This window comes from Mustela erminea, chromosome 4, assembly GCF_009829155.1.
Source record: "Mustela erminea isolate mMusErm1 chromosome 4, mMusErm1.Pri, whole genome shotgun sequence".
NCBI classification, from domain to species: domain Eukaryota; kingdom Metazoa; phylum Chordata; class Mammalia; order Carnivora; family Mustelidae; genus Mustela; species Mustela erminea.
This window is the reverse complement of record NC_045617.1, coordinates 103,798,356-103,815,909: the sequence shown is the minus strand read 5'-3', so window position 1 is coordinate 103,815,909 and position 17,554 is coordinate 103,798,356. Positions and strand designations below refer to the sequence as shown.

Sequence of the window (17,554 nt, the reverse complement as noted above, 5' to 3'; positions counted from 1 at the left end):
ACGTGCCTCTCAAGCAACCCTATGGAAAGGTCCACATCGTGAGAAACTGAGACGTCCCACCAAGAGCCAGAGAGGAACTGAGGCTTCTGGCCAATACTGTATGAATGAGCCATCATGGAAGTGACCTTCCAGCCTGTAAACTTCCAGATGATGGAGCCCTTCTCAACCATATGAGAGACTCCGAATCGAAGTCATCCAGATTAGCTGCTCCCAAATCCTGACTCAGAATCTGTGGGAAAAAAAATAAATGTTTGTTGTTTTCAGCTGCTAAGCATTGGGGGTAATTTGTCACCTGGTAATGGATACATGACAAAGACAGTACCTAAAAGTCCACACACTTCTCAAATCCTATTGCCCAAAAATGTAGCTTCCCAACCACAATTTGATAAGTGTTGGTATAGAAAACACAGTCTTTCTTCTAGCTAGCCATGCATCCTCTTAAAAATTAGGTAAAAAGGCAGAGGTGCACAGGTAACTAGGAGATAAATAGAAGCCTGTAGGAGACTCTGACATAGGCAGCCTCCAATAAACCACACCTCCCAGAAGTCACACCCATGTATAGTTTTCCCCTGTGTGGACCTACCCACCTGACTCATATTGGCCAATGGCGTATTAGCAAGCATGATGCAAGCAGAGGCTCACACACTGAGTCTCATCCTCTTGGCTCACTACCTTTTTAAGAACCTAGCTGCCATTCTTAAGGAAGTCCCAGTGATCCTGCTGGAGAGAGAGACCATGTGAAGAACCCAAGTGTCACAGCCAAACTTCTCACTGACTGCAGCTGCATGAGTGATCCCAGCCAACACTATGTGCAGCAAAAGAAGCAACATAGAACAGTAAGAGAGAACCAATGTTGTTTCAAGCCATCAAATTTGGAGGTATTTTGCTACCTAGAACAGATAACTGAAACACAGTCTTAGCACATACAAAGTAATTTACCTGAAAACATATTGCAAACTATAAACTATTTTCTAAATAAAGGAATTTTTAATTCTGCCACACAATAGCAAATCTTCTGTCCTTGACTCCAACCAGATAAGGCAATTGACTTATACAACTGAATCACACAATTAAGATTTCTTACGATAGAAAGGGTATATCTTACAGATAACAGTAATTAGCTATTCTTCTTTTTTTTTTTTAAGAGTTTATTTATTTGACAGAGAGACAGCGAGAGAAGAAACACAAGCAGGGGGAGTGGGAGATGGAGAAGCAGGCCTCCCGCTGAGCAGGGAGACAGATGTGGGGCTTGATTCCAGGACCCTGAGATCATGAACTGAGCCAAAGGCAGACACTTAATGACCAAGTCAGCCAGGTGCCCCAGTAATTAACTATTCTTATACTGTATCTAATGTTTGGTTTTCCCCTAAAATAGCATTTCTTCTTTTTTCTTACATATTTTATTTATTTATTTGAGAGAGAGAGAAAGAAAGAGTGCATGCATAAGCCAGGGAGGGAGAAGCAGACTCCCCGTGAGCAGGGAACCCAACATGGCCTTGATCCCAGGACTCTTGGATCATGACTGGAGCCACAGGCAGATGCTCAAATGGCTGAGCCACCCAGGTGCCCCAAACAGAATTTCTTAAACTATGACATGAGGTCCATGGATTGACTTCGGGGACCACATGAAACAGGTGCCAAACTTTTTGTCTTTAATTTTTTTCTAGATACATTCGTGTTAAATGTGAAATAAGACTTTGTGATGTATATTCTATTTATAGCAAACTAAGTTATTAAAGCAGTGTTGACTCCAGATAATATAGCATAGCAATATACTCTCTGTACTGTACATGGTCACTTAATTTATATCCATTATTGTTTTCTTGCTAAGGTATATAGAATAATTTTCCTTTAGAAAGAATAAAAGAGATCTTAAACTACCATTATTTTTGTAGACATAGGATTTTCAGAAATTGTTTTATAGAACTTAGAGGTAAAATACCAAAGAAAATGAAGTATGATAAATTTTTTATATTCTTTATTTTACTTCTATAATTGAACATAAATTAAAAACAAAAATCTCAGTGCTTTATTAAAAGGTCTTTTCCAATGAAAACATGAAGCCAACAAAATTCAAAGAGTATCTTATGCCCATCATGATACATTAGACCACGTAAATCTTCATGAAAAGACTGGATTTAAAAAGGCTGGAATTTTACTAACTCTTGGATTAGCCCCAAGACAAAAGTCTTGTCTTGAAGAATTTGAAAAGGCGCTACACCTGACATAAAAGATCTCATTGAAACCATGTGTTCTGTTTTGTGACTTGGAGCAGAAAAGTGATAATGAAGCAGTGTCCTTGTAAAATAATGTCCCTGACTCCATGAAGCAGGTCATGAATTATAGGTAGCCCTGCCATTTCCCTATACCTGAATGAAACCATCCAGAGCTCTCAGTGTAGCTAAAAATCTCAGGTTCTTACATTAATATACACTGATTTTTGTGAGGTTTGGGGAGGATGTTGTAAAGACCATCTTTAAAATAGGAAAATGTTTTGCAGTGCCTTGGCGGCTCAGTCAATTAAATGTCTCACTCTTGATCTCAGCTCAGGTCTTGATCTCAGGGTTGTGAGTTTAAGCCCTTAAAAAAAAAAAAAAAGAAAATGTTTCTTTATCAAAAAAAATCTGTTTTGAGAAAAATCATGAGAATCTTTCAGAGATGCAAAGCCACGAATCTTAGTGTCCTTCCTTAAAGAAAGGAGCTCCACATATCACCAGGGTTCATTGCTTCCAATAGCATTATTCCCTGGTATCAAAGACTGCCACCACCCATGAAAAAATTCACAAGAGTCTCTCTGAAAATCATTAATATGCACAGTCGAGGCCTTTACTATGTAGAAGTTCACCAACATTCGAGAGGATATAGTGGAAAGAAGCCAACCGAAGCTGATTTCGGTTTCAGTTTCATATTAGTCACTTACTAATAGGTGGTCTTGAGCAACTTCTCTAACCCTTCTGAGACTCAACTTTTCCCATCTGTAAACTGATGATAATATCTATCCAACGGTGTCTGGGTGGCTCAGTCAGTTAAACATCTGCCTTTGGCTTGGGTCATGATCCCAGGGTCCTGGGATCAAGCCCCACATCAGGCTCTTTCCTCAGTGGGGAGTCTTTTTCTCTGCCTGCCCTTGCCCCTGCTTGTGCTCTCTCTCTCTGTGTCAAATAAATTAAAACAAAACAAAACAAAACTTAAAGAAAACACCTATCCAAAAGTGCATGCTAAAAATTAAATATGATAACATTTAAATACAGGAACTATAGAAAATGTGTCTGGTAGTCAGTAAGTTTTGGGTTGCTTCAAACTGAATAAAGATCTCAAAACTTCTTTTGTTCTGCCTTCTAAGGTCCCAACTCTCAATTTCCCTAGTGGGCTAAGAGTTTTTTTTCCCTTAAACCTCATCACCATTACTTGTAGTTCTCCAGGACTGGCAAAACCAAGTTTCTCCTAGATCCACCACCCAAGAGGGACCCCTTTCTCAAGGCCAGCCTGTAGCTGCCCTGACAGAGCCACCAGGGGCAGCCTCTCTCCACACCCAGATCTGGGCACTATGTCCACTCACACGCCTAAGCTCTTAGCTGCTCTCTCAAGGTTTAGAAGAAAGCCCATCCACTTAATAATGCAGAGTTTTTCTCTGAGCTGTGTACAGCTGTCTTCTCTGATGAGCAGCACTGCTCCAACTCAACATCTGTCATTTTAATTTTTAGTCAGTTAGCATCTGACATCCACTAATCTAACCACCCTCTACACATATGGATATTGGGTTAAGATAGCAGATGACAAGTACAATACTCAATTGAACCCTAATTTACTTTGATGTTTTAAGATAATTCATCACTCCATCTGAAGATTTTACAACTCATCATTTGACCATCGAGTAATGCTATTATTTTTAACTAACATTCATTGAGTGTTTTACATTTCAAACATTTTTAAATAGGTAATTTGAACTTCACAGAAATTCTGTGTGGTAGATAAGCCAGATATTATTAATTCCTTTTTTTTTTTTTTTAAGCTGAGGGACAGAAAATTTCAGTCAACTGGCTAAAAACTACTTTGTTAATCCACTGTCAAATAAACTAGATCCTAGGTCTTGTGGTTTAAATCCATGTCTTTCCTGTTACACTATACTGTCTCCTAGTGTCGCTGAGTATTTATTATCTTTTATCTAACTGGTAATAGAAATAGTCAAAACAAAATGAAGCCTCTGAAATTAGCCACAGAATATGTGTATCAAATCAAGTGATTAAAGAAAGCAAAGTTGTACCAAGAAATGCTTTCTTTAATTTGTATATAAAATGTTATATTTCTTATAAAAGCAGAAATGTAAAACAGAATTATTTCCAGGTAATAAAAATTACATGTGGTAATTAGAGAAAATATTGAAAATGTAAATGAGAAAATAAAAAAATCACCTGAGTGCAATTTTGTGTGTACTAAGTATGTCTTGAGCATTTCAAGTATGGGAATAATACTTAGGCTTATGTGATTTCTGGAACTGGGGTATACTTCGAACATCCACTTGATGGCTCTATGTAGGATGTGAGCAAAACAGAGATGTCAAGAATATCTCAGGATTCTGGTGCAATGGGAAAGAGAAGGTGAGCAGTAGGTTTCGCGGGAAGAAGTCTTAAATCCTGTTTTGGATGTTTTATGGTTGTTGTATCTGTTGGTCATCTATGTGGACTCTCCAGTGGACAACTGAATGTATGAGCTTAGAACACATGGGCAAGTTGGGGCACAGGACAGAAACGTAGATGTATTATTACACCCCACTGTCTCAGTGCAAGAATGCATCTTGAAGTTTGTCTCAAACCATGCCTATATGATTTAAGTAGCTGAACAACCAGCAGTTACTTCAGTCATTTAAGGTCAATTTGGATCAACTCATTTAAATTAGTTGACTATGTGCCTGAAAGTATTAATTCGATAGCACTACACTTGACCAAGCTAAGTAGAACTTATACAAAGGAAGCCATTTGCCTTCTTTTTTTTTTTTTTTAAGATTTTTTATTTATTTATTTGAGAGAGATTGAGCATGAGAGGGGAGAAGGTCAGAGGGAGAAGCAGACTCCCCATGGAGCTGGGAGCCCGATGTGGGACTCGATCCCGGGACTCCGGGATCATGACCCGAGCCGAAGGCAGTCGCCCAACCAACTGAGCCACCCAGGCATTTGCCTTCTTAATAAAAATTTGTTTAATGATTTTTTTTATAAACATATATTTTTATCCCCAGGGGTACAGGTCTGTGAATTGCCAGGTTTACACACTTCACAGCACTCACCAAAGCACATACCCTCCCCAATGTTCATAATCCCACCCCCTTCTCCCAAACCCCCTTCCCCCAGCAACCCTCAGTTTGTTTTGTGAGATTAAGAGTCACTTATGGTTTGTCTCCCTCCCAATCCCATCTTGTTTCATTGATTCTTCTCCTACCCACTTAAGCCCCCATGTTGCATCACCACTTCCTCATATCAGGGAGATCATATGATAGTTGTCTTTCTCTGCTTGACTTATTTCGCTAAGCATGATACGCTCTAGTTCCATCCATGTTGTCGCAAATGGCAAGATTTCATTTCTTTTGATGGCTGCATAGTATTCCATTGTGTATATATACCACATCTTCTTGATCCATTCATCTGTTGATGGACATCTAGGTTCTTTCCATAGTTTGGCTATTGTGGACATTGCTGCTATAAACATTCGGGTGCATGACCCCCTTTGGATCACTACGTTTGTATCTTTAGGGTAAATACCCAATAGTGCAATTGCTGGGTCATAGGGCAGTTCTATTTTCAACATTTTGAGGAACCTCCATGCTGTTTTCCAGAGTGGCTGCACCAGCTTGCATTCCCACCAACAGTGTAGGAGGGTTCCCCTTTCTCCGCATCCTCACCAGCATCTGTCATTTCCTGACTTGTTGATTTTAGCCATTTTGACTGATGTGAGGTGATATCTCATTGTGGTTTTGATTTGTATTTCCCTGATGCCGAGTGATATGGAGCACTTTTTCATGTGTCTGTTGGCCATCTGGATGTCTTCTTTGCAGAAATGTCTGTTCATGTCCTCTGCCCATTTCTTGATTGGATTATTTGTTCTTTGGGTGTTGAGTTTGCTAAGTTCTTTATAGATTCTGGACACTAGTCCTTTATCTGATATGTCGTTTGCAAATATCTTCTCCCATTCTGTCAGTTGTCTTTTGATTTTGTTAACTGTTTCCTTTGCTGTGCAAAAGCTTTTGATCTTGATGAAATCCCAGTAGTTCATTTTTTCCCTTGCTTCCCTTGCCTTTGGTGTTGTTCCTAGGAAGATGTTGCTGCGGCAGAGGTCGAAGAGGTTGCTGCCTGTGTTCTCCTCAAGGATTTTGATGGATTCCTTTCGCACATTGAGGTCCTTCATCCATTTTGAGTCTATTTTTGTGTGTGGTGTAAGGAAATGGTTTAATGATTTTTATAAGAAATTTTCCCAGGCATCACTCAATCCCACTTGCTTTGTTAGTTTGGATTTTTTAATTTTTGTTTCGTTGTTTGGGAATTGAGGACATCCTCGTTTCTTTGTATTTATGAGGCTCAGATAGGTTTTTTCAGACACACAAAACAACTTTGTTCTGTTTTTATTTTCAAATTATTCATTTTAAGTAGTAGCAATTGCAAAATCTTCAGCTGCATGGTTTGATATTAATTCAAAATAATTTCTGAATAAAAAGTACTTTTATCCTCTCAAGCCTGCACCAATAATGGCTGAATCAAACACCTATGTTGGGGGGAGGGAGTCATTTCATGTCTCTAACACTGATTCCTAGATCACCAAGCAACCTTCTGATTATGGTAGCTTCCTATCTCGTGCCAGTAAGAATATGCTAGTCTGCATAAGTTATAATTCTAACAGAAATGATTGCATTGGTCTTCTGAAATACAATACATACATACATACATACATAATGAAACTTTTCACATGAGAAGCCAAGAAGCAAAAGAGATGTAGTAAGATTTGGAAGAAACATAACAAAAGGAAAAACTTAAGAGAAAACAGACTCATACGGATAGCCGGTGACTTCACCCATTAGAAATAATGGCAAGGATTCAACAGCTGATAGTGATGGTGGAGAAACAACTGAGGGTTTTGGAGGGGAGTGGGCTGGAGGATTGGGTGAACCTGGTGGTGGATATTAAGGAAGACACGCATTGCATGGAGCACTGGGTGTGGTGCATAAATAATGAATTTTGGAACACTGAAAAAAAAAATAAAACAAATTTTTTAAAAAAGAAAGAAAGAAAGAAGAATGGCACTGAAGCACAGCAGAAGAAAAAGAGAAAATTAAATAACTTTAAAGCTTAAAGGGATGCCTGCCCCATGGACACCTGTCCTACTAAACTTAGGTGAACGTCTTCGAAGAAATGATGCATTGTTGATGTGGGTTAATAATTATCTCCCTGAACCACTTTGGTCCTTGACAGTGTCAGGGTACCAAATGGTGTAGTAGACTAGCCCAAGAGGCACAGGGAGAGATTGCTATGCCCCCAGCACAGTCTATAACAAGCTAGGCTATTGATGATACAGTACTACTGAGTCCACAACAATGTCTTTCTAGTAGGCACTTTACCATAGGCACGATGCTAAGTGCTTCCCATACATTTTCTCATTTACATCTCAAACAATCTTGCAGCTAAATTTCACCACCCCATTACCACTATGGCAGCAGAGTCCCTGAGAGATGTATGGGCTGAACGGTATACACAAAGCAACACCGCAGAGCTGCTTTAGGCAGCCCTCTACTGGGTACCAGTGGTAGAAAACCGATTTGAACAAGCTTAAGAGGAGAGAGAAAGTAGGCTTGATTCATGCAAGCCAACTGTGTGCACACGCGTGTAGCTGTTACAAGGACACTGGCCCCCGGACTGGAAAGGGCGGGACGTCTGCCACTCCTCCCTGCTTTTCTCCCTGGGTTGGCTCAGTTGCCTCGTTCTCCAAAAGGGCTTCCTCCTCACCACAAGGAACAGGGCCGCTGGACAGCTTCTAGCTCATGTCTCCCAACTTCACCCCCCACCCCACCCCACCCCCCGAGAGATGCCCTCTTGCTAAACACGGACCACCTAACTAGCTGGGGGTGGGCTGCCCTGACTAGCTTAGCGCTCCGGGTTTCTGTAACCTCCGCAATCCTCATGGCCGGCGGCGCAGGGGAGCAGCACCCACACCGTTCCCTGCGGGATCATGGCGCCAGGGACCTCCACAGGTCATGGGCATTACACTGTCCTCAGAAATGAATTGACTTTCCAGACAGAGAGAAGATGCAACACAGGAAAAGAAAAGAAATGGGACTTCACCACAGAATTTCGGAAGGTTAGTTCCAGAACATTCATGACGGATTAACTACCAGTTTGCCTGCATTACGTGGTACCGGAACCCAGAAAATGAAATACTTTGGAACGTTCCCATTCTCATTTACCTACACCTGGGAAGCAACACCTCCACACATAAAATAATCCTCTTCCCCAAGTATTCAGAAATAAACAGCAGAAGTGTTAACCTTTGGAGTTCCGGTCCCCTTCAAGGATTTCATGGAATCTGTGGGCCGCAGGCCCTTAGCTGTGAAGCTCTGAATCCACCCAAGTCGGCCGCGCCCGCCGCAAGCCGCATTTCCGCTTCGCATTTCCGCTTCCCGGGCGGATGCCTGTCAGAGCCTGCCGATAGGGGGCGCTTCAGGGAGGCTGCAACGCGGGAGGAGGAAGAGGACTCTTCCGTTGACTTCCGTCATCTTGTGGCTCCTGGGAGCAGCACACCTCGTTGCCTTGTCACCCCAGGAGAGGCACTTTGTTTAGGAAACTGCAGTTGAGTCTAACGAAGAGATTCCAGCACTCTCAGAACCAACCTCTTTCTTACCCCCTCCGAGAGCTGCCACCAGCTTCCGCTGCTCCCCGTAACAGGACAGAATCCCAGCACCACGTGGACGGTGGCTCCTGAGCCTCTGCCCTCTTTTACTCCAACTCTAGGAGTAGCAGCTGCTTCCTGAAATTAGCTGCTTCTCTTTTAACTCAGAAATGTCTTTTTGCCTTTTCAATTACCGTGTTGATAATTTTACACTTAGCAGGTCTTCGTAATTCTAATAAAATAGCTGGTGTGATTTCTGTCTCCCAAATAGATAGTTACGGCCATATTCCCAGAAATAAGCTCATATTAGGTCCATACTCCCCGTTTTGCATAAAAATTTTAACAGGTTCATCAATACGCTAAAATTAATTTATAGCCACTTATGGAATCCATGAAGCCAAAATTAAGAATCTCAGTCCAATGCACCACATGTTCCATAATGGTGCTTAGAAAATAATTTGAAAGTTCCCTGGGTTCAGGCTACCACTCACTAGGAAGTCCCAACAATTTTATAACTAAATGCACGTACCTGTGTTGTGTGCTGTTTCCTGAAAGGTGGCCTTGGCATTTCAAGTGAGACATCACAGTAGAAGACTGTATATTCGCCAGTAAAAGATAGTTAATAAATCATGATCTTGAAGGAGAATTTCACAGTCTTGAGGACCTTCGGTTTAATGATAGTCTATTCTCTGAATAGTTTTAGAAAACTGATTTTTTTTTTTAAGTCTATTCTTGTAATGTTTTTCAACCTTTATGTTGGCAGGTTCCAATGAATCAAGTTCCCTTGGGTTTAAGTAGACTCAAGGTAAAAGCTGATATTAAGATCTAGAAAATTGCAGGGCTGGAGTCATGTGAGAAGTGTCATCGCTTTCCTCTAATAGAGAGAACTCCAAGATGAAATGCAGATTCTCCAGGAAGTGGGCAAGATAATCTCCTGAGGAACAGAAAGAACTTTTAGAGCTCCTATTTGTATCTATGCTTTATCTGACACTTTTAAATTTCTATTTTTGGGGGCATCTGGGAGGCTCAGTGGGTTAAGCCTCTGCCTTCAGCTCAGGTCATGATCTCAGGGTCCTGGAATCGAGCCTCCCATCGGGCTCTCTGCTCAGCAGGGAGCCTGCTTCCTACTCTCTCTCTCTGCCTACCTCTCTGCCTACTTGTGATCTCTGTCTGTCAAATAAATAAAATATTTTTTAAAAAATTTCTATTTTTGTGCATTTTTATAATGCACATAATATCAGTTGGATAAAAACATGTGAACATTTTATAAATAAAAATAAATACCTATACTCTGAGTACATTCTCAAAGCTTTTTTAATAATAGGTCCACTTTCAAAATATTTTGGAAAACACTGCTTCAGTGGTAAAGAACTATGTTTTGGAGCAAGTTGCAGCAACATTTAGCTGCAGGCCAAGTCAGATCCATGATCTGCTTTTGACAGAAGGAAAAGGGGGAAAATCTGTGACAGGGACTGAATATGACCACAAAGACTAAAATATGTACTGATTTCCCTTTACAGAAAATGTTTGCAAACCTCAACTTTGGAGCAAGCCCATTTGAAACACCTCTAAAATTTTTTGAAAGGGTAAGAGAGGGCTCCTTTCTCAACTTACCAATGAAATTAGTACAAATGAGAAGGGATGGTGGAAGTAAGTTCACAGACTCATGCTTGTGGCCCAACTATAGAATTATTAAATATATAATTATTAACAATTATTTGAATAGGGATGAAAAGTCAAAAGCAGAGGGAGTAACAGTGAAGGCACTGATTAACTTCTCTAAAGATGATGAAAGCATTATGGTATTGGGATGGTATTGGTATTAGGGATGGCATTACACTATCCCAAAGAGTCTGACAATGAAACAGTTTTCATTTTATGAAAAAAAAAAAAGCAAGTAAGAAAAGAGTTTTATATCAATGTATATGACTATAAAATTTCATAACAACTGATGTTCAAAGGTGATTCTGAACCATCAAAATTAGGATAGGTTATTTACAGTATCTCTTCATTAAGGATTTTGAAATACATTTTAGTAACATTTATGGAGAGAAAAATCACTGAAATAAATAATCACTGAAATAAATAATCCTGAAATAAATAATCCTGAATAATCCTGAATTAATAGTTTAATTCACATCCAAAAAACCTAGGCTACACAGAATGACTTGATGCCCAGTTGACCAATTCTTCATAATATAAGGATGAAAACAGAAGCTTTAAGCCAAAAATGCTGAGAGCCAATTCATTGAAGATGCCCCTTAGTACCTGTTAATGAAGAAGAGGAAATTAAAATATAAAGTAATTAGGCTACCTGTATTAGGGGCAATAAGGCTTTCCAGTAGGCCTAATTAACTGTAATATGTTCATTCTGTTCCATTTCAGGCTCCACCAAATATGCTATTCACAGTGCCTGAAATCTGGAAGCTGGGAATATATCTGTCCTTTGACCACTGGATTGAATAGAATTAACCTTTTCAAATTTAAATATAAATGTCTAATAAAAAGCATACACCTACCACAGTCTGTGACTTCCAGGAAGGAAAGTTTTTATTGCTCACTGAAGTACCATTTTAGAACAGCTTGCACACAGGGATCGTTTCTGGGGCAGACATTGTTACCATTGTTGACTACCAGTATCTATTCCACTTCTTACTGTCAAACAGAATTTCAGTTTTGTTTGGGTTCACTGTGTACACAGCTAAAAATATCTCCAAGCGAAGACTGGCCATGGAACCCAGAACCTGCCAATGAGAAAATGCAAAGCTTGCAAGCAGAAGACTTTGGTCCTTCCACCTCCTTTTTTCAAGGCTGCAGATAGAGAGGTATGGAGGAACAGCAACCACTTGCCACCATAAAAACAGGAGCCACCAGCTTGGAGCCCCATGAAGGCAGAGCAAGCCCGGGACAGGCAGCATTAGTGAGGAGCTGAGCCAGTTCCGGGCTGTCTCTCTCTGGCCTTGTTGTTACGTGAGAAAAGAAAACTCCTAAGTTTTTTAAGCTATTGCTGAGAAGTGTTCTGTTAATCTCAGCTAAGGCAGTCCTAACTTTTAGAACGTGTTATTATGATTATCAAAGTACAGTGCTAAGTGCTTTAAAAACACTGTCTAACTTGATTTTTTCAAGAGCTCTATGATGAGGAAACTATTATCATCTGTTTTACAGGGATTTTAAGTAACTTCCCAAGATGACCCAGCTAGTAAATAGCAGAACTCAAATTCAAATCCAGAGCTAACAATCTCTATTGCTTCTTGCACGATGCCAAACCCAGTGCATTATACGTAGATGGTTACCAGATAATGGCTTTGTTTAAAGATATTTGCATAACCCACAGCCACAGAAGCTAGAGAGAATGTCACTCTCCTGGTCAGAGAGCAGATTTATTTTATTGCTCCAAGATAAAAAGTCTTCCTGCTTTCCTTAGAGGAGATTTGTTAGTATCCAAGGTTAAAAAAAAAAAAAAAAGAGGGACTGTCTTCCTTGGGGGCAAAGATTGGGCAGGTTTGCCAACAGCCCCTTCTAAGCTTACAGGACTTAAAAGATCTCAGGGTTCCTCATCTGTGACCAATAGTCCTATGTGCACACTATCCCTTGGGTCCTTGTCCATACTACCCGTGGAATTTGGGGCTCAAGGGAAACTGATGTAAGCATTAAGCTGATGCATAAACTGTCTAAACACATTTGGGCTTCTTCTCTCTTCACCAAAAGAATCTATGGAAATGTGGCCATTCGAAGTAGGAACCACAGTGGTCTTTGTGGCTTAGGGCCCACTTGACCACTTGCCAGAAGATAGGAGATATTTTAAATTAAGTAATACCTCCTTTTAACCCTAAAGAATGATGTTGAAAGAATTAAGAACTTCACAGTCAAGTGCCTCATACTATTTTCTTTAAGATGTAATTATGCCAAAGAAGTAGTTTTTTATCATATTGGAATTTGTCACACTCTTGAATTTTAGAATTTTGGCAGCACACGTGAAGAGATTAAATATCAAAATCATCATCAAAGTTACTAACAATAACATGGAAACCACTACTGTAATATAACATCTCATGATTTCCATAAAAGCTTTCCTAGGTATGGCTTCATTCGTTCTCTTGCAGTCTTACTATAAGGTTTTCTGTATGGCTGTTTGAATACAGCTGTCTTGTCCTTTGACCTCTAATATCCTCAAGGTGCAAAAGATCTCACATGTTCCAATAGACATACCCTCTTTCTTCAGTGCCAGTCTTATATAGCCCACATTGTATCAGGCATCCCATTTGCTCTCTTACATCTCACGGAGTTCTGAAGGACAGTATCCAGTTGTAGCAAAGACAAAAATGTTATACTCTGATAAAATGTTGTGTCGTGAAATTTGGTGAAAGAGGGGCACCTGGGTGGCTCAGTGGGTTAAGCCGCTGCCTTCGGCTCAGGTCGTGATCTCAGGATCCTGGGATCGAGTCCCGCATCGGGCTCTCTGCTCAGCAGGGGGCCTGCTTCTCTCTCTCTCTCTCTCTGCCTGCCTCTCCATCTACTTGTGATCTCTCTCTGTCAAATAAATAAATAAAATCTTTAAAAAAAAATTTGGTGAAGGAATATGGTATATGCCTGCCTAGCACTCCAGATGAGAACCTCTGTCCTTGGGTCCCTGGATAGCCAATCAATGTTTACTAAACACCCATTGTGCACAGAACATGATGTTCCAGGCACAATGGAGCAAGATGACAGATATTTTTAAATGATCCCTGCCATCAGCTATAACGTACTTTGGAAGACAGGACATGTGTGAAATACTAAAGAACACATCTATAAATAATACCATTATAAGAGCCAATCAGTGCAGTGGCTATAAAGCTCAGTCCACTATCCAGGTACACAGAAGACATTAAATAAACTAAATCTAGGCCCAAATACCCAGCCTACTGAGTTCTCCTTCCCTTCAGAACACACAAAAGTTATATGTGTAAAAGGACCATGGGTAGGTGGGAACTCCCTCTCACCCCTTGCTCCCCACCTGGTCCTGGTTCATCCATCTTCACCAATCACTGATGATATGTGGCTGAGATCATCCCTTCATTGGAACATGAGAGTCTTAGGCAAGGCTAGAAGGCCCTGTGCTCAGAGTGAAGGCTCTCTGTGTGAACCGTACAGCCTTCAAGAAAACTTTCCACTCACTCAGAGAGTTTGTTTCCATGGAAGAGTGCCAGGACCCACACTGGCTGTGACCCACCAACCTCTCTCCCCTTCCTCATCACAGGGAAGACCCTCTCTCTCTTGACTTCCCTCTTTCCTTCTCTCCTCTATACTTATCTTTTTTCTTGGACACCTAGAATTACCTCAAATACAACACTTATTCAATTATTATACACTACAACCAAACTAACAATTAGGTGGTATTCGTTATGTGTCAGACACTGTTCTAGTGCTTTATTATATTTATTGTATTTATTCATTTAATCTTTACATAAACTTCTATAGTACTATAGTTATCACCATCTCACAGTTGAGAAAACTAAGGTATGTAGAGGTGACTTTGTCCAATCATGTAACTGGTAAAACTGGCTGATTGCTAGTTTTGACCTTTAGTACAGTTAAGAAGAGCCATTGACCTCAAAAACCTTCTGTTTTTCAATATAAACCTGTTTGCACAGTGTTGTGGAAGTTTTCTCATAGAATACGAACCTCAGACAAAGATAGGACATGAATATGTTCTAGTCCCCCCTCGTCTTTTTTAAACCATAAATTAGGGTCAGCCATATTTTAAACACCATATGAAAAACTTAACAGTTTTCTTATGAAACTTATTTAAACTTGGAGTGGGTCAGATTTGAATACTATTCGGGCTTAAAAGGTTTCATTCAATTGCTCAAAAACAAGGAACATTCGACTCTTGGAATTTATTACTCAATTTTATCTGGATGTTGGATAGCTGGATACTATCCTGTGGCAATGAGTCCTAGCAATATCAATTTGTGGTTTTATAGGAAGCAGGGTCAAGACTGTTTAGATCACAAATCCTCAAGCCTGACCCCAAGGTTTTCCAGATTCACCATCCACAGGAAATTTCAAATAACCCTCAGGTGAAAAACAATCTCCTGGACTCCCAGAAAGTACTCTTTTGAGGGCTCCTGCCCTTCTGGGATAGAGGAAAGCTGAAAATAATGATCTCTCTCTCTCTCTCTCTCTCTCTCCATCTTTCTAAGGAGTTTTAAAAGTTAAAGCTAAATCAGGATACTCTTAATAGTGTATTCCCAGAAAGTGAGATTTCTGGGACATCTGGCATTTGTTCCCGTCTAAATGAACACTGTGAAAAACCAAGACTTATTTTTCTCCTGACAATTCATCCGCCATGATCAAAAGTGAAAATGATATAAATTTCTTGTGTCATATTTTTCTTATTCCCAATAGTAACTATTATGAAGCAGCCTTCATTTTTAAAGGGGAAGTACAAAGTCTGATGGGTATTTCAAAAAGAAAAAACAACAATTGATTCACTCTATCAAAGCTTGTCATGTAACAGCTGAGCCCTGGCACTACCAACAACAAACAACAAATGTGCCAAAGACAGCAAGATGCATTAGGGAGATAAAGCACAGCTTCCTTCGTGCCAGAGCACCGCTTGAACAGATGAAGAGAGGGCATGAATGCTGCTTGAAGAAGGTGGGTGCTGAGAAGGGGTTGGTGACAACACGACACTGGGCTGTAATTGAGAATGCCGGTCTCATTGCAGACCTCTGCAACGGGGCAGCTGCGAAGTGTCTTTTGACATTGCCACTTGGAGCCAAGTCATCTTTCTCATTAGGCTGTTTAAATGCCACCTGGCCATGCTGAGAAATCTTCTGCAACACAAAGAAGAATGTCAGTGTTCCCCAAAGAAAGGTAGAGCAAAAAGCTAAACAAAGACAATGTTAACACAATGCAAAACTCTATCCTGCCACGGGTACATTATCTATCCTTTGAGTTGCCACAGACCATGGTAGCTTAATCTGAAAACCTAACTGCCAATTATAGAATGATTTGGCAGTTTCTCCCTTCTATCGTTGCTGGAAGAATTATTCATGTGTTGAAGCTAACTATGCCCATGACTGAACTCTGAATGTCATCTTTGAAACTCAAATCAAGAATTTGGTGGCTGGCCTCTCAGTTCCCAGATGTAGGGCAGTCAGAATATGTTTCAATGCATCTTCAATCTATTACCGTAAAACATCCAGAAAGCTTCCCAGAAAAGATACTCACAGAAGATTTTTGTGAACTACTGGAAGGTTACTTACCACAAAGTCTCTGACTCGATCTCTATCTACCTCTTTGGTACTTCCCCTCACTATTCTAATAAGGGAGCAGAGAAGACACCAAAAAATTAAGAGTTCAGATAAAATAAGGTTGAGGTGATTGCTGTTAATGCATCTTCTGACAGTGAAAAGCAAGGAAATGCTAATCACTTAACAATTAGCCATGTTGTTCCCTTAATTAGAAATGTACTGCATTAAGGAGAAACTTGACCGAATAATTTGCTACTTGATTGAGATGATTATCAACCCTAGAAAGACCACTGGGGCACAACTTAGGAAGATCTGTAAATACATGCCGGACCTTTGTTGCTAATATCACTGCGGACAACAGCTCTCAAGTGTGGTCTGCAGACCCACTAGGAGTCCTCAAGATCTTCTCAGAGGAAATATTAGGTCAAAACTATTTTCATAATAATAAGAAGCAGCTTTTGCCTTTTCTACTGGGTTCACATTGCATTATAGTACAAAAGCAATGTGAGTTAATGAGTAAACTTACTGCTTTGAGTCAGTCACTGCATTCTTCTGTAGCTAAGAGCAGGATGAAAGGGTTGTTTCACTTAAGAGTGTCCTCGACGAATCAGTGAAAAGTATTAATTTTTAAAATTAATTCTCAGTTCATAAATTCACTTCTTACACGTTCATGTGACAAAATATACATAAAACCCTTCTGCTCTATACCAAAGTGCAGTGGTTGTCTCAAGGAAAAACACTTAGGTCATTGTTTGAGTTGTGAGGTGAACTAGCTGGCTGGGCATTTCAGTCAATAGAGAATGATAAACCATTCACTCATTCAATTAATACCTACTGAGTTCGATGTTCTTCTTAGTGAGAATTAAGCGTAATCGCCGTCAACTCCCTTTCAAAGTTGAATTATACATTAACAAGTTTCTAATCCTTTCTAAATAATATTGATATAAAATTCATATTCTGTACAATTCATAAATTTTAAATACACAATTCAATGGTTTTTGGTATATTCACAGAAGTGTGCATCTATTACCATAACCAGTTTTAGAACATTTTTATGACCTTAAGAAGAAACCATGGCAATCCTTAGCAGTCTTTCCCCATTTCTTCCCAACATCCTCAGTTCTAAGCAATCACTAATCTAGCTTTCATCTTTATAGATTTGACTATTCTGGGCATTTCATAAATCATACATTATGTGGTCTTTTGTGACTGGCCTCTTAGCATGTTTTTGAGGTCCACCTATGTTGTACCATATAATCTTCATTTCTTTTCATTACCAAATAATACTCCATTGCATGGATATGCTACACTGTATTTTTCCTTTCATCAATTGATGGAGATTCAAGTCATTTCCACATTTTGGCTATTATGCTAACAATATGCTGCTATGAAATTTTATATACAATTTTTTGCATTTTTGCATTTTGCATTTTTGTTTCTCTTGGCTG

General features: G+C 39.9%; 1 long non-coding RNA gene across 3 annotated transcripts in view; it reads right to left on the bottom strand.

Annotated features, from left to right (window-relative positions):
* The window catches only part of LOC116588800, a 318,200-nt gene extending 309,584 nt beyond the window's left edge, over positions 1 to 8,616 (bottom strand). For all 3 annotated transcript variants that reach the window (XR_004285091.1, XR_004285092.1, XR_004285090.1), the window contains exon 1: positions 8,525 to 8,616. This is a non-coding gene — a long non-coding RNA (uncharacterized LOC116588800). The remainder of the gene's footprint in view (positions 1 to 8,524) is intronic.
* Positions 8,617 to 17,554: the final 8,938 nt, after the last annotated feature.